Source organism: Numida meleagris, chromosome 1, assembly GCF_002078875.1.
Source record: "Numida meleagris isolate 19003 breed g44 Domestic line chromosome 1, NumMel1.0, whole genome shotgun sequence".
In the NCBI taxonomy this organism is placed as follows: Eukaryota; Metazoa; Chordata; class Aves; order Galliformes; family Numididae; genus Numida; species Numida meleagris.
This window is the reverse complement of record NC_034409.1, coordinates 29,358,186-29,375,095: the sequence shown is the minus strand read 5'-3', so window position 1 is coordinate 29,375,095 and position 16,910 is coordinate 29,358,186. Positions and strand designations below refer to the sequence as shown.

The window sequence follows — 16,910 nt, the reverse complement described above, 5'->3', positions numbered from 1 at the left end:
TAGAAAATTTGCCAGCTAATACATGCCAATTAAGAGTGACCTCACACCAAGGAGAATTGGTGTCCTGTTGCTGGGTTCCAAGCACAGTACCACTACTCATTGCAGCTTCTTAATATAGATTATCTCTTGTTGGCTGTAACGACTTCAGAAGACTTGGCTGTGGATTCCTATCATTAGCTTTTCCATGATGAAATCAGTTAGTGTAACAGCAGTAATTGGTCCTATCTTCAGACGCTCCTGGAAATAACTCTTTCTAGACACACCCATTGAGCACAAATTCTGAGACACAGGAGTCACTTCATCACATTGTTTTTGTCAGCACTTTCGGTACACCTTCAAATTACATATGAAAAGACTTGACTGTCTTGACTGTATAGAGCACATTCATTCAACAGCTTTGTTTTCCTTAGCAGCTTGCCTTTAGGTTACAATTTTCCATTAATATCTCAGTTCATGAAGATAATGCAGTACAATGCAGCAAAGTCATTTATCATCCATATCATCATGCTGCAAAATATTTATTTCAAATGCAGTATTGACAAACATAGAAAATTACTGCTGCTTATCCTTGTTTGTGTTGCTTCTTCTTTATGAACTCTGTCAGGTTCAATTTATGGCCAAGATTATCAGCCCTTGTTCCGGTAACACATGCAAAAAAAGAACAAGTGAGTTCAGATGGCAGGTAAGTCAACTGGTAAAATGACTTATAGCCATGAAACTGAAGAGACAGCAAGTTTGTTTATGTAGACCATGGCTTAACCCTCCAACCACTCCAGGAATTTCAGACGTGCTCTTACGCATATGCGGCATGACATGTGAGAATTCAGTTCAGAAGGAAGAGGAAAGATTGAGACAGAAGTTTCTGAGAACAAAACCACCAGTCTCAGAAAATATATGTATGAGGAAAAAAAAGCAAGTATACATGTGTTTCATAATATTCCAAAACGGAACTGATTTATTTTTTTAAAATCAGAAAATACAATGCTCAAGTAAAATGCAAACAATTATATTTTTGAAGCTCGGCAATACTTAAAAACAATCATGTTGTATTCTACACCATTTTATAATGGTAAGAGCCTTCTATAATCTTTAATAGATAATTGAGAATACACAGAAGCCTGCACCTTAAATCTTGCCTGAGAGCTAAGTCCAGCTCCTCCAACCCAAACACGGGGCCACATCTTACTGCCCACTAACTTTTACTTTCTTAAACGACTTTGCCTAGACTTACAAAACTATTGCCATCAATGTCTCAAGAATTAAAAACAGACAAATCCTGTACGTTAAAGCAATCATCTCAATTTTTATTCAACTCTTGCAGTTCTAATCCCCAAGAAATAAACACTTCCCTTATTTACTTCCCCCGTTCAAATTATAGAAATGAAAGCTTATCTGCTGACCCCCTTTGGCATTGCAGCTACTGAATATTGGGAAAATATGCAATTGCTGGAGGAAACATTGTGCCATTGGAATTACATAACCATGAATGCTGATGGAAATTGAACACAGCAGATCTAAGTCAGGGGTCTGGCATTTGATTTACTGCATTTTCCTTTGAACATCATAGATATGAAAGTTGGATGACAAACAGTCCCTTGACACAGATATGCTGTTATTTCTTTCATACAGTTGGAAGAAATTTGCTACAATAACATCAGATTTCTTAATTCTTAAAGAATTATGAGCAATTCTCGTCTGAGAAAGCGTGAAAAGAAAACCAGCACACCAGAAATTCCAGCCAAGAGAGGATTAAAGACTTTAATGAGTTCAGACTGCTCAACAGTTCAGGACAAAATAACACTGCTTAAATTGCTTATAACATACTTGGTCCACAACTTTTTTTCTTTCTGTAGTGAATGCATAAAGTTAAAAGTTAACAACTAAAAGGTAAATTGCAAGCTAACACTGTCTAATGTACCACTAAGCGCACTTCTATGGTCGTCATAGCAAGAGAAAAAAACTTATCACTATGTCTTCGAGTTAAAGCCACACAGGATACGTTTCCTCAAGCTATTTAACAAGGTGTACTTTAATTGACTGCAGTTAGTCTGAAAATACCATAAGGGTAAGAGCAGCGATAGTAAGCCACGCTCTGGCAGCTACCATCATGTTCTACAGATTCTGATCTTGTGTAGTACAATATCTAGGGAAACAAATTAAGTTCAGGAATAAAGGCCCTGAAAATAAAAAGTAATAATAATAAAGAAAACCAACTTGAGCACACAGCTAATGAGACAGACGCAGTTCAGCCAAGTGAAGCCTTGCAGCAGGAACAAGCAGTGCATGAGGTTTTCCAGAGAAGCAGTTAGGAAGGTATGGAAGCATCTCTAAAGCTGATATGGCAAGTGTGGATCACTGCTGATTTGACAATTTAATTTGATTTACGTAAGCTCATACCTTGTTTGGATCACTAAATCAAAAGGCGCAAAGCTAACTACCTGCTTGACAGGAAAATATTTGGTTAGCCTTCCAATTTTGCAAATTAATACTTTAAATTTCTGTTCTGAATATATTTTAAATGAGATTTTCAGTTTTAATTTAGATAACTCTTAGAGGAAAAAAAGAAGACTAAAGATGAATTGGATATGAAAATCATCGAACCAGACTAACTGAAACACTACAACACAAGAGAATGCAAAAAGATCACAATAGAGGTTGCTGGACCTGTGAACTCAAATCTGTGGGTGAAAGCAATTCACATTGCTTTATGGATTCCATGTGACATTATTATTTTCATGGCCTCGATACTCTCATAGTAGCAGCTTTTCTTATTAGCAAACTATGGATGAACAAAGGTAAGAATTGCCTACACTGCATACCAAGTGCTACAAAAGAAAGAGAATCTACCATCAGGTCTTCTAGAGGAGATCAGTTTTACTGGTGTCAAGAGAGAACAAAGGAAGATCTGCCATCTAAGATCAAAATGCAAAACAGTAAAGATAAAAAGTCTACAGTAAAATGGTATTTTTACTTCAGTCTGACTTCAAACAAACATTTCAAAATATTCGTAGAAAGTGTACAAGTAAACTCGTTCGGTATTTAAACTGAAGTATAAACACTTTTTGCTCATTACCCAATGAACATTAGTATGAAATCCAGGTTATGATATTTATATTTACATTATGATATAATATATACATATATAGATACATAAATGATAGAAATAACTTTGCAGAGGTTTGTTTTATGCCATACTGATCACTTACATCAAATTTCTCCAAATTCTTTTACTCTAAGCAGAAGCACACACCTCTCCTGCAGTAACATTGTGGCCTTGGCTTTGTTTATACTAGGCCTTCATGTCAGAATGCAAAATTTTCTTCCCTGTGTTGGTATATTTACCGAACTATTGCTTATCAAATGTGTTATAACCCACTTCAGTCATCAAAAACGTGCATGCTGCACTCATTAACACAAATTACCTCAATTGCCTCTATGTACTTGTCAGCATAAAATAAGGTAAAAATGTCTAAACAGTAGATCCAATTTTAAATTAGGCACTACATTTGTTTAAAGTTATTGTAACTCATATTACATAAGTTGCTACATATATTAAGTTTATTTTCTTTTCTATCCTGAAGACTTTATACATATATGCAACAATATTTCCATAGTCTGCAAAAGCTCTATCAAACCTAGACAGTTGAAAACTAGTACTACCACAACACAGCTTTCACCATACCATGGGTGAAATACAACACGTTTAGATGTATCACATCACAGTCTGCAGAAAGACTTCTGAATCCCTTATCAAAAAGCTATAACATCACCTGGCCTCCCCCTGCCAGCCTGAAGTTACTTGGAAATTTACTTGGAAAGTTACTTATGGAAACGTTCAAAGGTTTTTAGCAACTCAGTTGTATCACATGTAAATGCCAGACGTGACAATCTGCCAAAACAACAACATGAGGCCACCTTTCAGACTGACATACTATCAGCAGTCCTGGAGAGGCACAACTCATTCGCATCTTTCTTCGTTAACTGCCTGCTTCACACAGGTCATTTCCTGTTTCACATTGGCTGCCTAAAACAACAGTCTCATGCCTCTCACATCTGTAAAATCTTTCAGCAAATGGACCAGTGCCAGCCCCTCATGCAGCTGAAACGTCCAGAGACTGCACAAGCTCCTGAACTTGTGAGCTTCAGCCTGTACTCCTCCAAGGGATTCAAAACAAAACACTTTCTGAGTTTCTTCTAGTGCAAAACTTATTGCTTCTCCCTCCAAAGGACCCATGCTTTTTTTCAATTACTTTACACTGGTTATGGCACTTCTCCCCCTTCATTCAGCCTATGCGTATGAAGAAGTCAATTCTGTTAACAGCAAAATGATTTTGGATGAAAAAACCCTACATTACAGTAAGATGAGTCTCCAATTTAATTATGTTAAGTTTTCAATTAGCAAAACTCTTATTATGTGGTTTTCTTAAAAAGGAAAAAAAAACAGCCACCTCCCAAAAACAACACAGCTATTGAGAATAGCCACTGATCCTTAAAGGCTTCTATCAGAAAAAGCATTCATAAAATTGGATGTAATTTGTACATCCCCCTGTGTGGAGTATCATGGTGACAAGATTAAGAACCAAAATTTCAGGAAACATCCAGGTTTTAATAGTTAAAAAAAAAAAGTAAATACAGAAGGAACTATGCTGCCATCAAGCCAAGTATGGGAAAGGAGATGAAGAACTGCTTGCCACAGGCCTTTAGCAGGACCCAGACCACTGCTGTTCTGACAGTGAGGGAAGCATTATATCATGCGCAGGGCTTAGGGACTCAGGTCCATTGCTTAGTATTTGACTAAAAAAATACCTAGTTATCGTAGCAGGGATAATAATTTAAGCTTTAAGATGACTGCAGCAAGAGCCCCAAAGCCTCTAAAAGGCCATTGATTCACATTCACAAGGGAAAAAGAAGTTATTAAATGTGAACTAGAAATACTGCAACAGGGAATTAAGCTACAGATTTGGCCAGTAATGAAAGGAACGGTGATGAAAAACAATTAAAGCATAGGACTGTGTTGCAGAAAACACAAGTGCTCAGCTATTTAGTTGCCAAATGACGTGACCTGGATTACACAAGGCCCAACGCATGCTTGGAACAGATACCAGCATATGCAGGTTGAGCAAGGCAGTTCTTGCATGTCTGGCCCCTACAAGCAGGGACTTTCTGGCATACAGCACATCATTTTGTCTCCCTCTCCTAGCCCTGACCTCCCATGTTGGCCAACCAGTAGCACTTCTCAGGTCAGACTCAGCATAGAGAAGAGGCCTTTGTGGTTGGAGGCACACTGCTCAATGTGATGCCTCTCAAACACAACATGGAGCTGTGGCCCCGCTGCAGCCCCAGCCTACACCCTCCTCAGAAAGCTGCCAGGGAAGAAAATCTTGAGATAGTCTTCACACTCATGAGCAGCCCAACAGCTTCATTTTGCACATTTGCTGAAGGAATTGAGCCCCTGCATCCCATTTGAGTGCCTCCAAACTCTGCCAGAAGAAAAATCCTGGCCTATCACGCAGGGACCTTTTGTTATTTCATTCAAGCACAATGAGATTTTCGCCTGGTAGATTCTGAAGAAGTAGGAGATTTACTGCTATGTTATTCTGGGGAATAACTTTTAAGCAGTTCAGTTAGATTTGGCGGAAAAGTAGGTTGCTGCAAGTAGAGCTAACTTCTTCATGTGATGACCTATCACATTTCAAAAGGCTTCAAAGGAAAAAGAAGACATAAACAACGGAAACTTAAAAAAAAAGTTTTTAGCTTGTTTTTCCTAAAATTCACTAAGGTTTTTGTGAAAGTGTGAGAAGGATGACAGGTAGGAAGTTGGATTAGCACTGAGTTATGGGCAATAATGGGTGTGGGTGCAGAGGGGAAACCCTCAGAACACAGAGGAATAATAGTTCAAGATAAAATAACCTGAAAGATCACAATGGCTGTGAGAAAGATTGGAGATTTCCATCAGATCTTGTATCCACATAGGATTTCCTTCCACAGTATCCAAGCAGTGTTAGCCCAAAGGACTAGTCTGGAAAACATGACAGGGAACAGGCAGGAAGCAACAGAAGAACACGCTCCAATGGTAAAGTGCCTTCAGACCACTGCATGTGTTTACATACTGAAAGTGAACACTTCCATACACAGATGGCACCCAGTGAGGGAAAGGAGCCAGATCAGACCCTGCACTCCTGCCGTGTTCCAGTCTCTCATGCCACAGCCATCAGCATCTCACCGCTGTGGTTCTAGACAGGGACTGTTCCGTTGTTCATGAAGTGGGTGGAAGAAAGAAGAATGAAATGTCCCTTAATTACACAAAATTTATTTCTAAAATATTCTGAGTTCTGTGCTGTATGGACAAATGCAGCCACACATACATCCTTCTGCTGTGAGAGCTGCCTTGTCCTCAACAACCCTCTCCACTGCTCCTCTCAAACTGCCCAAGTGCCTCCAGCACAAGGCCCTTTGAGATTAATCCTGCACACACACCAGCATACATCTTCAGCACATTCTAACTCTATCTCTGGGACTCCCTCACCATACAAATATATATGTATTTGTTTATTTTCACCATAACCACACCATGAATTAATCAGATTAAAAATAACTTCCTTTCACGGATGGGCTCTTTTCAACTTGCTCCCCTCTGATTTTGAGCTCTGTCATGTAAGGGGATCCCATCCTTCTGGCTCTGATACGCTGGTGTGGACTAAAGCTGCAGCTAGGAGGAGGTTTTAATCGTCTTTCAGCTGATAGGTGCCATTTTCCAACCAAGCCCAATGGGCTAACCGTACAACTCTTCCCCTACTCACCAATCTGGGGGAAGCAACAACCAGAAGCTCCCAGAACAGATCAAAGAAGGAAACTGTCATCATCCCTTCTCATACCAGAAGGAGGGGACCATGAACTAGCACATCCCAGCTGGGATCATCTGCATTACTGCTATGTTCCACCAACAGAGGCAGTCAGACAGCAGGCCTAGAAGTGGGCAAAATCATGAAGTGTTCCCACAGCTCCAGAAACTCCTCTTTCTTTGCCCACATTTTTGGGTACTCTTTCCTCACTCCCCTACAATCATCAGAAAAAAACTTAGCTGTTTAATTAGTGAGTGCTGAAAATCTGCCAGGGACATCTTCAAAAAAAAAAAATACTAAAGGAAGAAAGGACTGCTTGCTCACGGACTGGTAAAAACAACAGCCTCATGCACCCAGCTAGGGAATTCCTTTAACATCAGAGGTGCCACTACATCTCACAGTGGAAGCAAAATGCCACAGTCAGCACAAATGCAGTACACAGGCTATGGCTACTCTGCAGACCTTCAAATATTTATTTCTGATGTAGGTGTAGCAATTGCTTTGAAGAAATAATGTCAAAATATATCTAATCTACTTGCAGGAAGAAGAAGAATGAGGACTGATAACAAGATATTCAAATAGGGAGGAATGGGAAAGAAGACAGCACCTTTAGAAGAAGCAGTCAACTTGACAAAAGAGTCCAGAGAGACTGCAAAGCAGCAGGGTTTAGCCAGATCCTAATCTGCAGTGAGTTAGAAGCTGACAGAATATAACTAGCAGATTAATGCATATTTTTTTCCAGTATGAGGTCAGAAAACTACAGAAAATAAAATTAAAGTACCAGCATTTGTGAAGAGAGTGAAGTAACAGATATTAAATGAAGCTGCAAGAGTAAGGACAGTGCAGGGCAGGGTCAGTCCTGGCAGACAAACACTCTGCCAAAGCTCCTAGGTTCAGAAAACGAGAAAACCAATGAACTGCAGCAGACTGTATCTCCTAATCTTCAAGCAGTAACAGCAAGTCAGATGCCATTTTTCATCCCAAGTTGGAAAGCACTTTTTGTGGCTGTACATCACTGTCTTTATCTGGAAATTTTTATTGCACAGAAAATTCTAAGCAACGATGGAAGATGAGCAGACTGTTGCATTACAGATTTAGCTAATTTCACTAGCAGGAGTAAGTAAAAGAAGTTTGTCTAGGGCTTCCTGCAAAAAGAATAGAGCAGACAAAAGACAGTGTACTTCCTGACTTTTTTAAGGACAGGCTTAGTACAAGCAATGTGCAAATGCTATGTCACTACTTACTGTGTGGGCTCCTTACCATTCTAGTACTTTTATTACAAATTTCTTTAGTATTCAAACCATTACTCCTCTCTGCAGTGGTACCTAAAAGCTGAGCTGTAAGCTCTGCTAGCCGCAGTGCAGAGACCCTTCACTTTTGACTACTACACTTCATGAACTCCATGATTTTGAAATTTTTTGATCAGCAATAGCAGACATTGTTTGCATCTCCACCTCCCATACACAAAAGAACGAACGAAAAAAACTCCACAATTACAATTGAAGAATGGGAAAGACATTTTTCAATTAATTACTTCAAGTGTTGAAAATAAATTGATAGATTCATGACTGTATAACTCTGTGGGAGGGGGGGAGGATTTTACAAGACCTCATGTAGTTGGAGCAAAGATACAGATGTACAAGTTTCTTTTCTTGATATCAAGTCTTTTGTTTGCCTCTTGTCTTGTTCATGGAAGGCAAATAGGAACAACACAATAGGCTGTGTTGGATTTAAGCAGGATTAAAACAACTCTAAAGTCAGTAGTTGTACAGGAATACTGTTATGTTGACAGTCCTATCAAAAAAACTTGTATTTCTAGAAAGGTTTTTGTAATAACTCCATGCTACTACATTATCAATGTCTTGGCGTCCTCTGGCAGCCTCTACAGTATTTAGGATGAGCATGTACACTCAGAGTGCTGCAATAGCACGGCAGGATGCGTATTAGTAGGAATTAATTGCTAGGATGTTCCTAAGTTTTTCATGACTAATAAAGATAGGCATACTTGCTGTCACAAGTAAAGAACAACAGTGTTATTAAAAATTGGCATGACTAGTGCCTAAAACATCCTCTGGCAAGCGATTAAAGAACTGGATTCGCCCTAAGTAAAAAAAAAAAAAAAAAAAAAAAGTCGTCAATGATCAACTCCAAAAGATATAAACTTTATTTTTTCCATGGGTTTACCAATAAACTGATTTTCCCATCAGAGCCGAAGAGAGATTAACCACTGCATTTTGCGGATGTTACAGAAGTAGCAGAACACTTTGACAATATCTAGATCCCAAACAAACGGGTAAAAAGATCCAAGATATAGCAGGGCATCTTACTCTCCTTATGGCAAAGGGTGCACAGATACAGTCAGTAATGAGAGAACAGGAAAAGGCAACTCAATTTCAGGCTGAGATCCTAGGATCTCTCAAATTATTGCCACAAGCATGAATTTACTAGTAGAAGGAAGGAATAGAGCCCGCGGAGATTTTAGCTCCTCATTAGCACATTGCTCCTATGTCAAATAACCGATCTCCACACCCCCTTCCCTCATAAATTCAGATATTTTTTCTCCCCAGATCTTACTTCCACACCCAATTTATTAGTAGTGTATTTATGTAATGTTATGCATGCCACAACATTACCCAAGAGATTTGTATGTTGGTTGTAATTACAGTCTGTGTGTGCTACACAGATTAGTGGAAATTTTATGAAAGTGTCCTTTATAGCACTTTGGCACTTTGCACTTAGCGAAGTTACTTGCCCTTCCAGGAAACCCTTCAGCATGATTACCACATACACAAGATTCTACACTTTACTCCTCCTCCACTACCCTTCCCCCTACCCCCTCCCAAAAAAAAACAACAAAGCAACACAACAAAAAGGCTCTAGGAGGTCAAAATTTTATGTCACCAGGGAAAGTTGCTCTTACAAGTCTCCGGGAAATTAGAATGACTGATCTCTGTAATACAGCTAAGTTTTCAGACATTTTCTTCTTAATTTCATGTTCAGAGAGGAATTCCTCAGACACAGCTGCAGCACTGCCTGACTTAAAGATGTGTGAATGCAATATGCAGGATTCCCCAGAGTAATCTTTATTACAGGGGCAGAGTTTCCGAAGAGTTAGATGTGTCTCTAAAATTTAAATTCTCTTGACTTTTTCATGCTGCTAAAGCTATTGAAGCTTTATGAGTCCAAGATGCTTCCCGTGCCCCTCTCAGTTATCAAACATGAAATAACACAGTAAGAGAGGTTGCAAAATGACATTGCCTGAATGTCTGGCAAAGCACCCTCAGCCCCTGCAGGGCATACATCCCCTCTCCTCTTTGGGGGCAGATTCACAACACTCATCCACAGCAGATTCTTGAAGGAGATTTCTTCCAGTGCTGGAAGGAGTAATTCAAACATGGTCCTGTAAGACCAGAAGAACAGTGATGTTTTCATCTGTGTCTCAGAGTAGCTCCATTTGGAGCTCCTCAGTTTGACAACAGAAGCTGTCTTCACAATTATATATGGGAGCACATAAAGAAAGGTGATGAACGTTACAATAGACAGTGAAACCTGCCAGGTAATGGTTGAAGATATGCCTCCAGAGCATCCAAAGCATACCATCCAGAGCAAACCAAAGGCCTCTAAAAATCACCCACTGCTTATGTGGGACTTGTTTACACCCATCCACTGCAAGCTGTAGCCACGGAGCAGCTTCACACCAAGCCAAGACACAAGAGTTGTCCACAAGGTTGTGAAGAGAAGTAATATTAGCTCATTTGGGCCATCTTAAGTCTTACTTTGCTACATTACAGATGACGAGAGGTGGAACTCAGCTGTCCCAGCCAGCCCAGCAGTGGGAAATCCTTACAGTTCAAATACCATCCATACCCTTCAATCTAAACGTGTCTTCGCACGTTTGCCTTGTATCACTGTATCCCTACGTAAGTTATTAGTTCTTTATGTTCAAAAGATGTGGGCTGACGTGGTCCTTATAAGCCAAGTATTCACACACCATTTCCAGAAAAACTCCAGTTTTTGTAGTGGGTAGCTGCAATAAAATATTTTCAGAGATAAAGAAGTGATCATGAAAGGGGAACCAGTTAAACTTGTACCAGACAGTAGCAATTCACATCAGGGAAATACACCCTTCACAGACACCTGTAGCTTTTTAAGGAGTTCAGCACAGCTGAACCACGTATTATTTGATCTGCCTCTGTTAATGTAACTTTTATTTTCCCATTGCCTTAATCCTTTGAGAGATGCACAAAATGGAAATTATTGATGAAAGAGGTTGAACAGATGCTGATGCTTATTGTACAATCTTCAAAATCTTTTATTCGAAACTGAAATAAAATGGACTTAGGGAATAAGTTCCTCAGTTTCAATGAAAACAAGAGGCAGCTTATGGCACAGTACACACAGTAAAACCCATCAAGTGAGCTTGGTAGCGCTACTGCTATCATGCATGAACACATGTTACTCTAAGCATTACTTGGCTGGATTTTTAGCCTTCTGCGAAATGCTGTTACTGTAGGTATTAAACCAACAACTTTGCACAGAATTTAAAAAGATCTACTAGAGTCTTCTTAATAAATCTTCTAGTTCAAACTGTAATGAATTTAATGGCCAGTTCCTCACTTCACTGCTTTTCTGGCAACCAAACCTTCTCATTTATTTAATTTTATTATTTATAAACGTATGATGATTCATGGAAGATTACCTAGCAATAAATCTTTCAATAAAATAACCGTACTTATACAGACATGCACACAAAGCAAGTATACATTCCCCTTCTGTTCCCTCACTCAAAACAACTAATATAATATATGGCAACCAGATTTGTATTCTGAGCACTGTTTTTAAAAACATTTTTCTTCTGTCAAAAAAATCGCAAACTATTTTTTCAAGCACAAGTAATGAATAGTTAATTGCTTTTTGCTTTGTTCTTAACTTCCAGAGTTGACCTGGGGCACTCTGTTTCTTTGACAAAAAGAGGAAGACAGATAATAGGCATTTCTTTAGGGTCTCACATCTATCACTGTTATCAGGACAGGAATGGAGATCCTTCCTACTGCTCTGCTGATAATTCAAGAAGTTCACCACATGAAACTGCCTCAAGTTTAATATGTTTGTTTAGCACAAGAGATTTTAAGTTCTACAAGTAAAATAAACACATTCTTTCAGCCTAACTTTAAAGGCTCAAATCTGACAGGCTGAAAAGAAAAATAAAACCCTCAAGCTCCATCTTAAAGGGAACAGTTTTTCTGTTCACTGTTAGCAAGGCAGTCTGTATGAAAGACATGCAGTTCTTCATGAGCTTTCTAGCTCATTTTTTCCCCTTCTTTTATTAACTAGCTCTTAAAGCAGTAATCAGTTCTGATTAAATGTGGAAGCTGTAATTTTAGGCAGAATTCATACACTAATCAAGATCCCTGCTAGCAACAGCCAAACAAGTGCAAAATAACAGCTGAAAAACAGCTGCAGGACAGACAGCCTGCTGACTGTGTCCCTGCTAGTAGCTCTAGTTCAAATTAGGAGGCCTAGGAGAGGACCTAGAGTGCTAAACACATAGTTACGCTGGAAAGGATAGAGGATGCAGACAGGGACAGCATACAGTCACTGCATATCTACGGCATGACAGGATAGTGAGGGAAAACACTTCTCCCTAGCAAGCATTTCCAAATAGATGAACCTGTTGCTTGCTTGCTGTCATAATTTTCTTCCTCCTTTCTTTGATCTCTGTAGTCAATTTGCCTATTCATTCCCTACAAACATAGCCATCTATTCACACAAATCTTTCATGCAAAGAAAGGAAAGTCAGCTAATCTGCTGTAACTGGAAAGCTGCAACCAACTCTAAAGCATCGATCCAGCCTGCTGACACCTCTTGACAATGGTGCACATCACATCTTCAATGTTACACCTGTTTCTAGTGTCCCCCTAGAAGGGCTCCACAGAATCACCCCACCATGCTCCCCAGAGCAACAGGTTCCCTGTTCAGTGAACTGAAGATGGTGCCTGGAAGCAGACAAACTGAGAAGAGGGACAGTCAAGTTAAGATGCAAGCAATCAAATACCAGCGTTGGTATTTTGAATAAGAAACATGCACCACTCTTATGCTCCTACTTCATGCCGTCTCAAGATTTGGTACAAACTAAGCAGCAAGTAAACAAAACAAAACACCCACAAGCACACCTATTTGGTAGGCCTCTAACAGCCTTCTTTTTAAAAAGGAAAATGAAATCCAGCACATACTGATCACCACTGCAAACCACTGCTATTTGAAGGGGTGGGGGCAGAAATACAACCTCTCTCCTCCAAATCCTACAACTCCTCCTACAACTGAAGGCCAAATTATACTGTTTGTTCATGCACAAAAACTTAATTCTAAAATTTCTTCAAGTCCTTGCCACTTGAAATTTCAATCTTTCTTATATTAGCATAATTAATTTAAAAATTCTTATATAAAAAAGTGGAAAATAAGCTCACCCTACCCCAAGTTCTACCACCTGGTATACTTTACAGGGACCAATAACAGCTGCAGTTTTTAAATTCATTGCATTCATAACACTAATCTTCTGCACTAAATGAGGACAGTTGTTGAGCTCTGCAGAGTCAGCAAGAGGGAAAGAGAAGAACTCTCTGCTGGCAGGTTTCACAGTCACAGACATTTCTATAAGGTAAAGACTCACAACTTTGTTGCAAAAAATGGAAAGGAGAAAGGTGAAGTACATAACAACAGCCCTTACTTGCTACCTACAACAGTTCCCCATACATCTCATTGAGCTTCTTCTAGTGTCTGATCTAGTTCTAATTCATCAATAGTTTTTATTTTAGCCCAATTTCCTTGCCTAGACAGACAGCCCAAGTTGTCTGTTTTGCAAGGAAGGCTATATATAGATAGATAGATAGCCTTGTTTCATGTATTGAACAAAAGCAGCTATGGAAGTTAAAAAACACTTTGCAGCAGTAAACCCTAGATAGACAAGTCATTCAAGCTAAAGGATAACGCTGACATAAAGGCCATAGAATAACTTAGTCTTTCAAATGTGGAGAATTTAATTATGTATTTCAGCAAGATTCTTTTCTGTCCAGCCAACTGTACTTAATAGCAGAAGAGAGAAGAAACACCAGAGGTGTACTGAAAACTCCATCTCATAAGCCAGGTTAAGTTGTTAAATATCTTCAGAAGTAAAGACCAATACAGATCATCTAGTCCATCTCCTGCAAGGAGCAGATCTGTCCTGTCATCATGGATAGGTGTCCTTGAAAGGTTTATATAGGGCAGTGCACTTACATAACCCTCTAACCTTTTCCAGCTTAGGCTGGAGAGGTCACTTACACAGACCAGTAGCTGGCTTCAAAGCTGATGGCTTAAAAAAAAAAAAAAAAGAGTGACAGCAATGTATCCTTCCTTACCCACTCAGCAAGCCCACTCCAATTACTCTCATATTTACTGACTTCTGTGCTCACTCACATCTCATTTTTGCTCTCTTTGATGGTACAGACATCCTGGCTCCATCTGTCATAGGGTTAAAATAACCATCTCTGATTTCAGTGCATTCTATGAACTGCAAAATAGAGCCCTAAACCAATGAAGATTTTCAAGAGGTTTCCCTGCCCACTCCCCTCCTCCCAGAAAGCTGGTCCCTTTTCCAGTTGAAGGTAAGTAGAGTTTAGCTTGAGTTTCAACGGACACAGGAGAAAATACTTACTATATGGAACTATCATGAAGATAAATATTCTCTTTTTAAAAAACTACAGTCACAACATTTTATATTAGGAAAAGAAAGCCAGCTGACTCTTCAGCTTATATAGCCTGTTATGTAAGGCCCATTATTGTCTAGAATGTGTCAATGTATTGTTTTCAAACTTCAGAAAACATTATAAATCTGATAACATATTTGCCTAATGAGCCATTCTGAAAGCCTACAGAAGGCAAAGCTGAAATATCTCTAACAGATGTTCACAGTAACAGTCTAGTGAACTGGGATATACTCCCCTTAAACCTATCCACTTCTCCCAATTATGTATTACTGTTTCTATTTTGTGTACTTGCCCATAAGACAATCTTTCATATATTAATCAACAGCACATGACAGCTCAGATATCCCAGCAGACAGACAATACACCTGCTCTGTTAATACAGGCATTCCATCATTCATCTAGATTTTAATATTAAAATATTCCACTGTACTGTAGACATACCATTTTTAACCTGCAGTATGAACTAGGAAAATAACGCGTAACAGATGTTCATGTTTTTTTGGAATAGAGGACAATATTTTCAGTGAATGTGAAGGCATGATTTATAAACACCTTTCCGGGATTTCTTGTATCTACAGATGAATTATGTTCCTGACAAAGATACTAAGTTATATCAGCTTAATCTCTAATCAGTGCCATTGCTCTTTTTGCTATCACTCTCTGCAAGAAAATTAACAGGAAGCTGGCTATGTAAATAAAATACTTTCATAGATGCTGGACATTCAGAAATCTTTCTGGCATGTTCTTCATAACATCTACTGCTGTGGGACAGCAGTCTTTCAGGCTTTTCTCCATTCCCTATAATTTTTGAGAACAACCTCAGTGAAACACTGGCCTTAATGAAAGGAAGTCTGCAAACACTGAACAAAATCCATTAGGATTCTTTCAAAACTTGGCTTCCAAACACAAAACATCTAAAAAATAATAAAGTCTTTGTCAGCTTGTATCATTTCAGAGTTACTGCCATGCAAAATTCCTTTATATGTTGACTAAACAGTTCACTTATATACCAGTAGTTGTGGTCAAGGTTTTGGAAATGAGTTTAAAGAGCAATTACCTTTCAAAACTCTTTGTATAGTCACATAGGTCTTAACAGAGCAGACAGGACAATTTGCACATAGACTTCTCAACCCAAGGAAGTCACTGTCCCCAGTTTATCTGAAATAGGTTTTGGACTCTATTTAAACACAAAACAGACTACACAAAACAAGAACCTCATCCAGAAAAAAAATAACCCTCAGAATAGGTCATCTTCATCAACGAACCTTAAAAAGAAGTCTTCTGACATGCCAGCAAGGGAGAAAACAAAACCATTTTTAATACTTTCAAGTAATATCCCCAAAGAGATATATTTTTTAAAACACAAATTAAAAGAAAACAACAAAACCAAAGAAAACACTCACCTAAACATCCTGTGAGGTTAACTACACAAATTTAATTCTTTGGCACTGGAAACAGTGGCTTACAGAGAAGAAGAAAAACCAAAAAACATTGTTTCAAGGTTATCGTTGGGTGACAGAATGAAAAGAGACATTTGGGTTTAAATATGCCAACTGAGTGAGAAAAGGCTAGAGCAGGAAGTCAGGCTGCTGCAGGAGGAAGTCAGACTTTTGGGTAGATATACACTGGTCAGCAGTGGGAGCTTGACTGCTAGAGATTGCAATTTGACCAAAACCCCCACCAAACTCAAAAGGCTCCCACAGGAACTATGCTGCCTGGAGCCAAAGGTCTACCAGACTCAAGGTCTTGGCTGCAGCTGATCCAGTGTCCAGAGCTGAAGAAAGAAGGTGAGATCAGAGCAAAAGGCATATTTTCCTTTGTATACCCTCCTGGACTTCATAGGGGAGAAGCTCACGGTGGAGTTTATAGTCTTTGAGGAAGTTTTAATCCAATAATCTGTAGATTAGCTTTCAAGCTGTATCAAATGAAATTAAACATACAGTCTTTTCATGACAATGGCTACACAGAATGCTGGAACAAAATTTTGGTTATGTTCTAGTCAAAGCCTTTGGCATCAGCACCAGTGAAACTGAGATTGAACTCTGTGTGATCTTCACTGCTTACGGTAGGAAATGCAACCTTTCCATAGTACTCCTTTACTGTTTTGACAGTTAAGGGAAAAAACACTCTCCAAAAACAGTCCCACCCCGCCTCCCACAAAGCACATTCCGTTATCTGTGTAGAAACTAAAATGCAAACAAGCTCTATGTTAAGTTCTTCTGACAAAAACAGATAATTCCATTGTTCCTAAGAAAGAAGTACCAGGCATGCTTACTAAGAAAATAAGGTTTTGCAGATTACTAAACACTTATCAAGAACCCGG

General features: G+C 39.0%; 1 protein-coding gene across 1 annotated transcript in view; it reads right to left on the bottom strand.

Annotated features, from left to right (window-relative positions):
• The window catches only part of PDZRN4 (PDZ domain containing ring finger 4), a 246,561-nt gene that overhangs the window by 198,013 nt on the left and 31,638 nt on the right, over window positions 1-16,910 (bottom strand). The gene's annotated exons all lie outside the window — the stretch shown is intronic.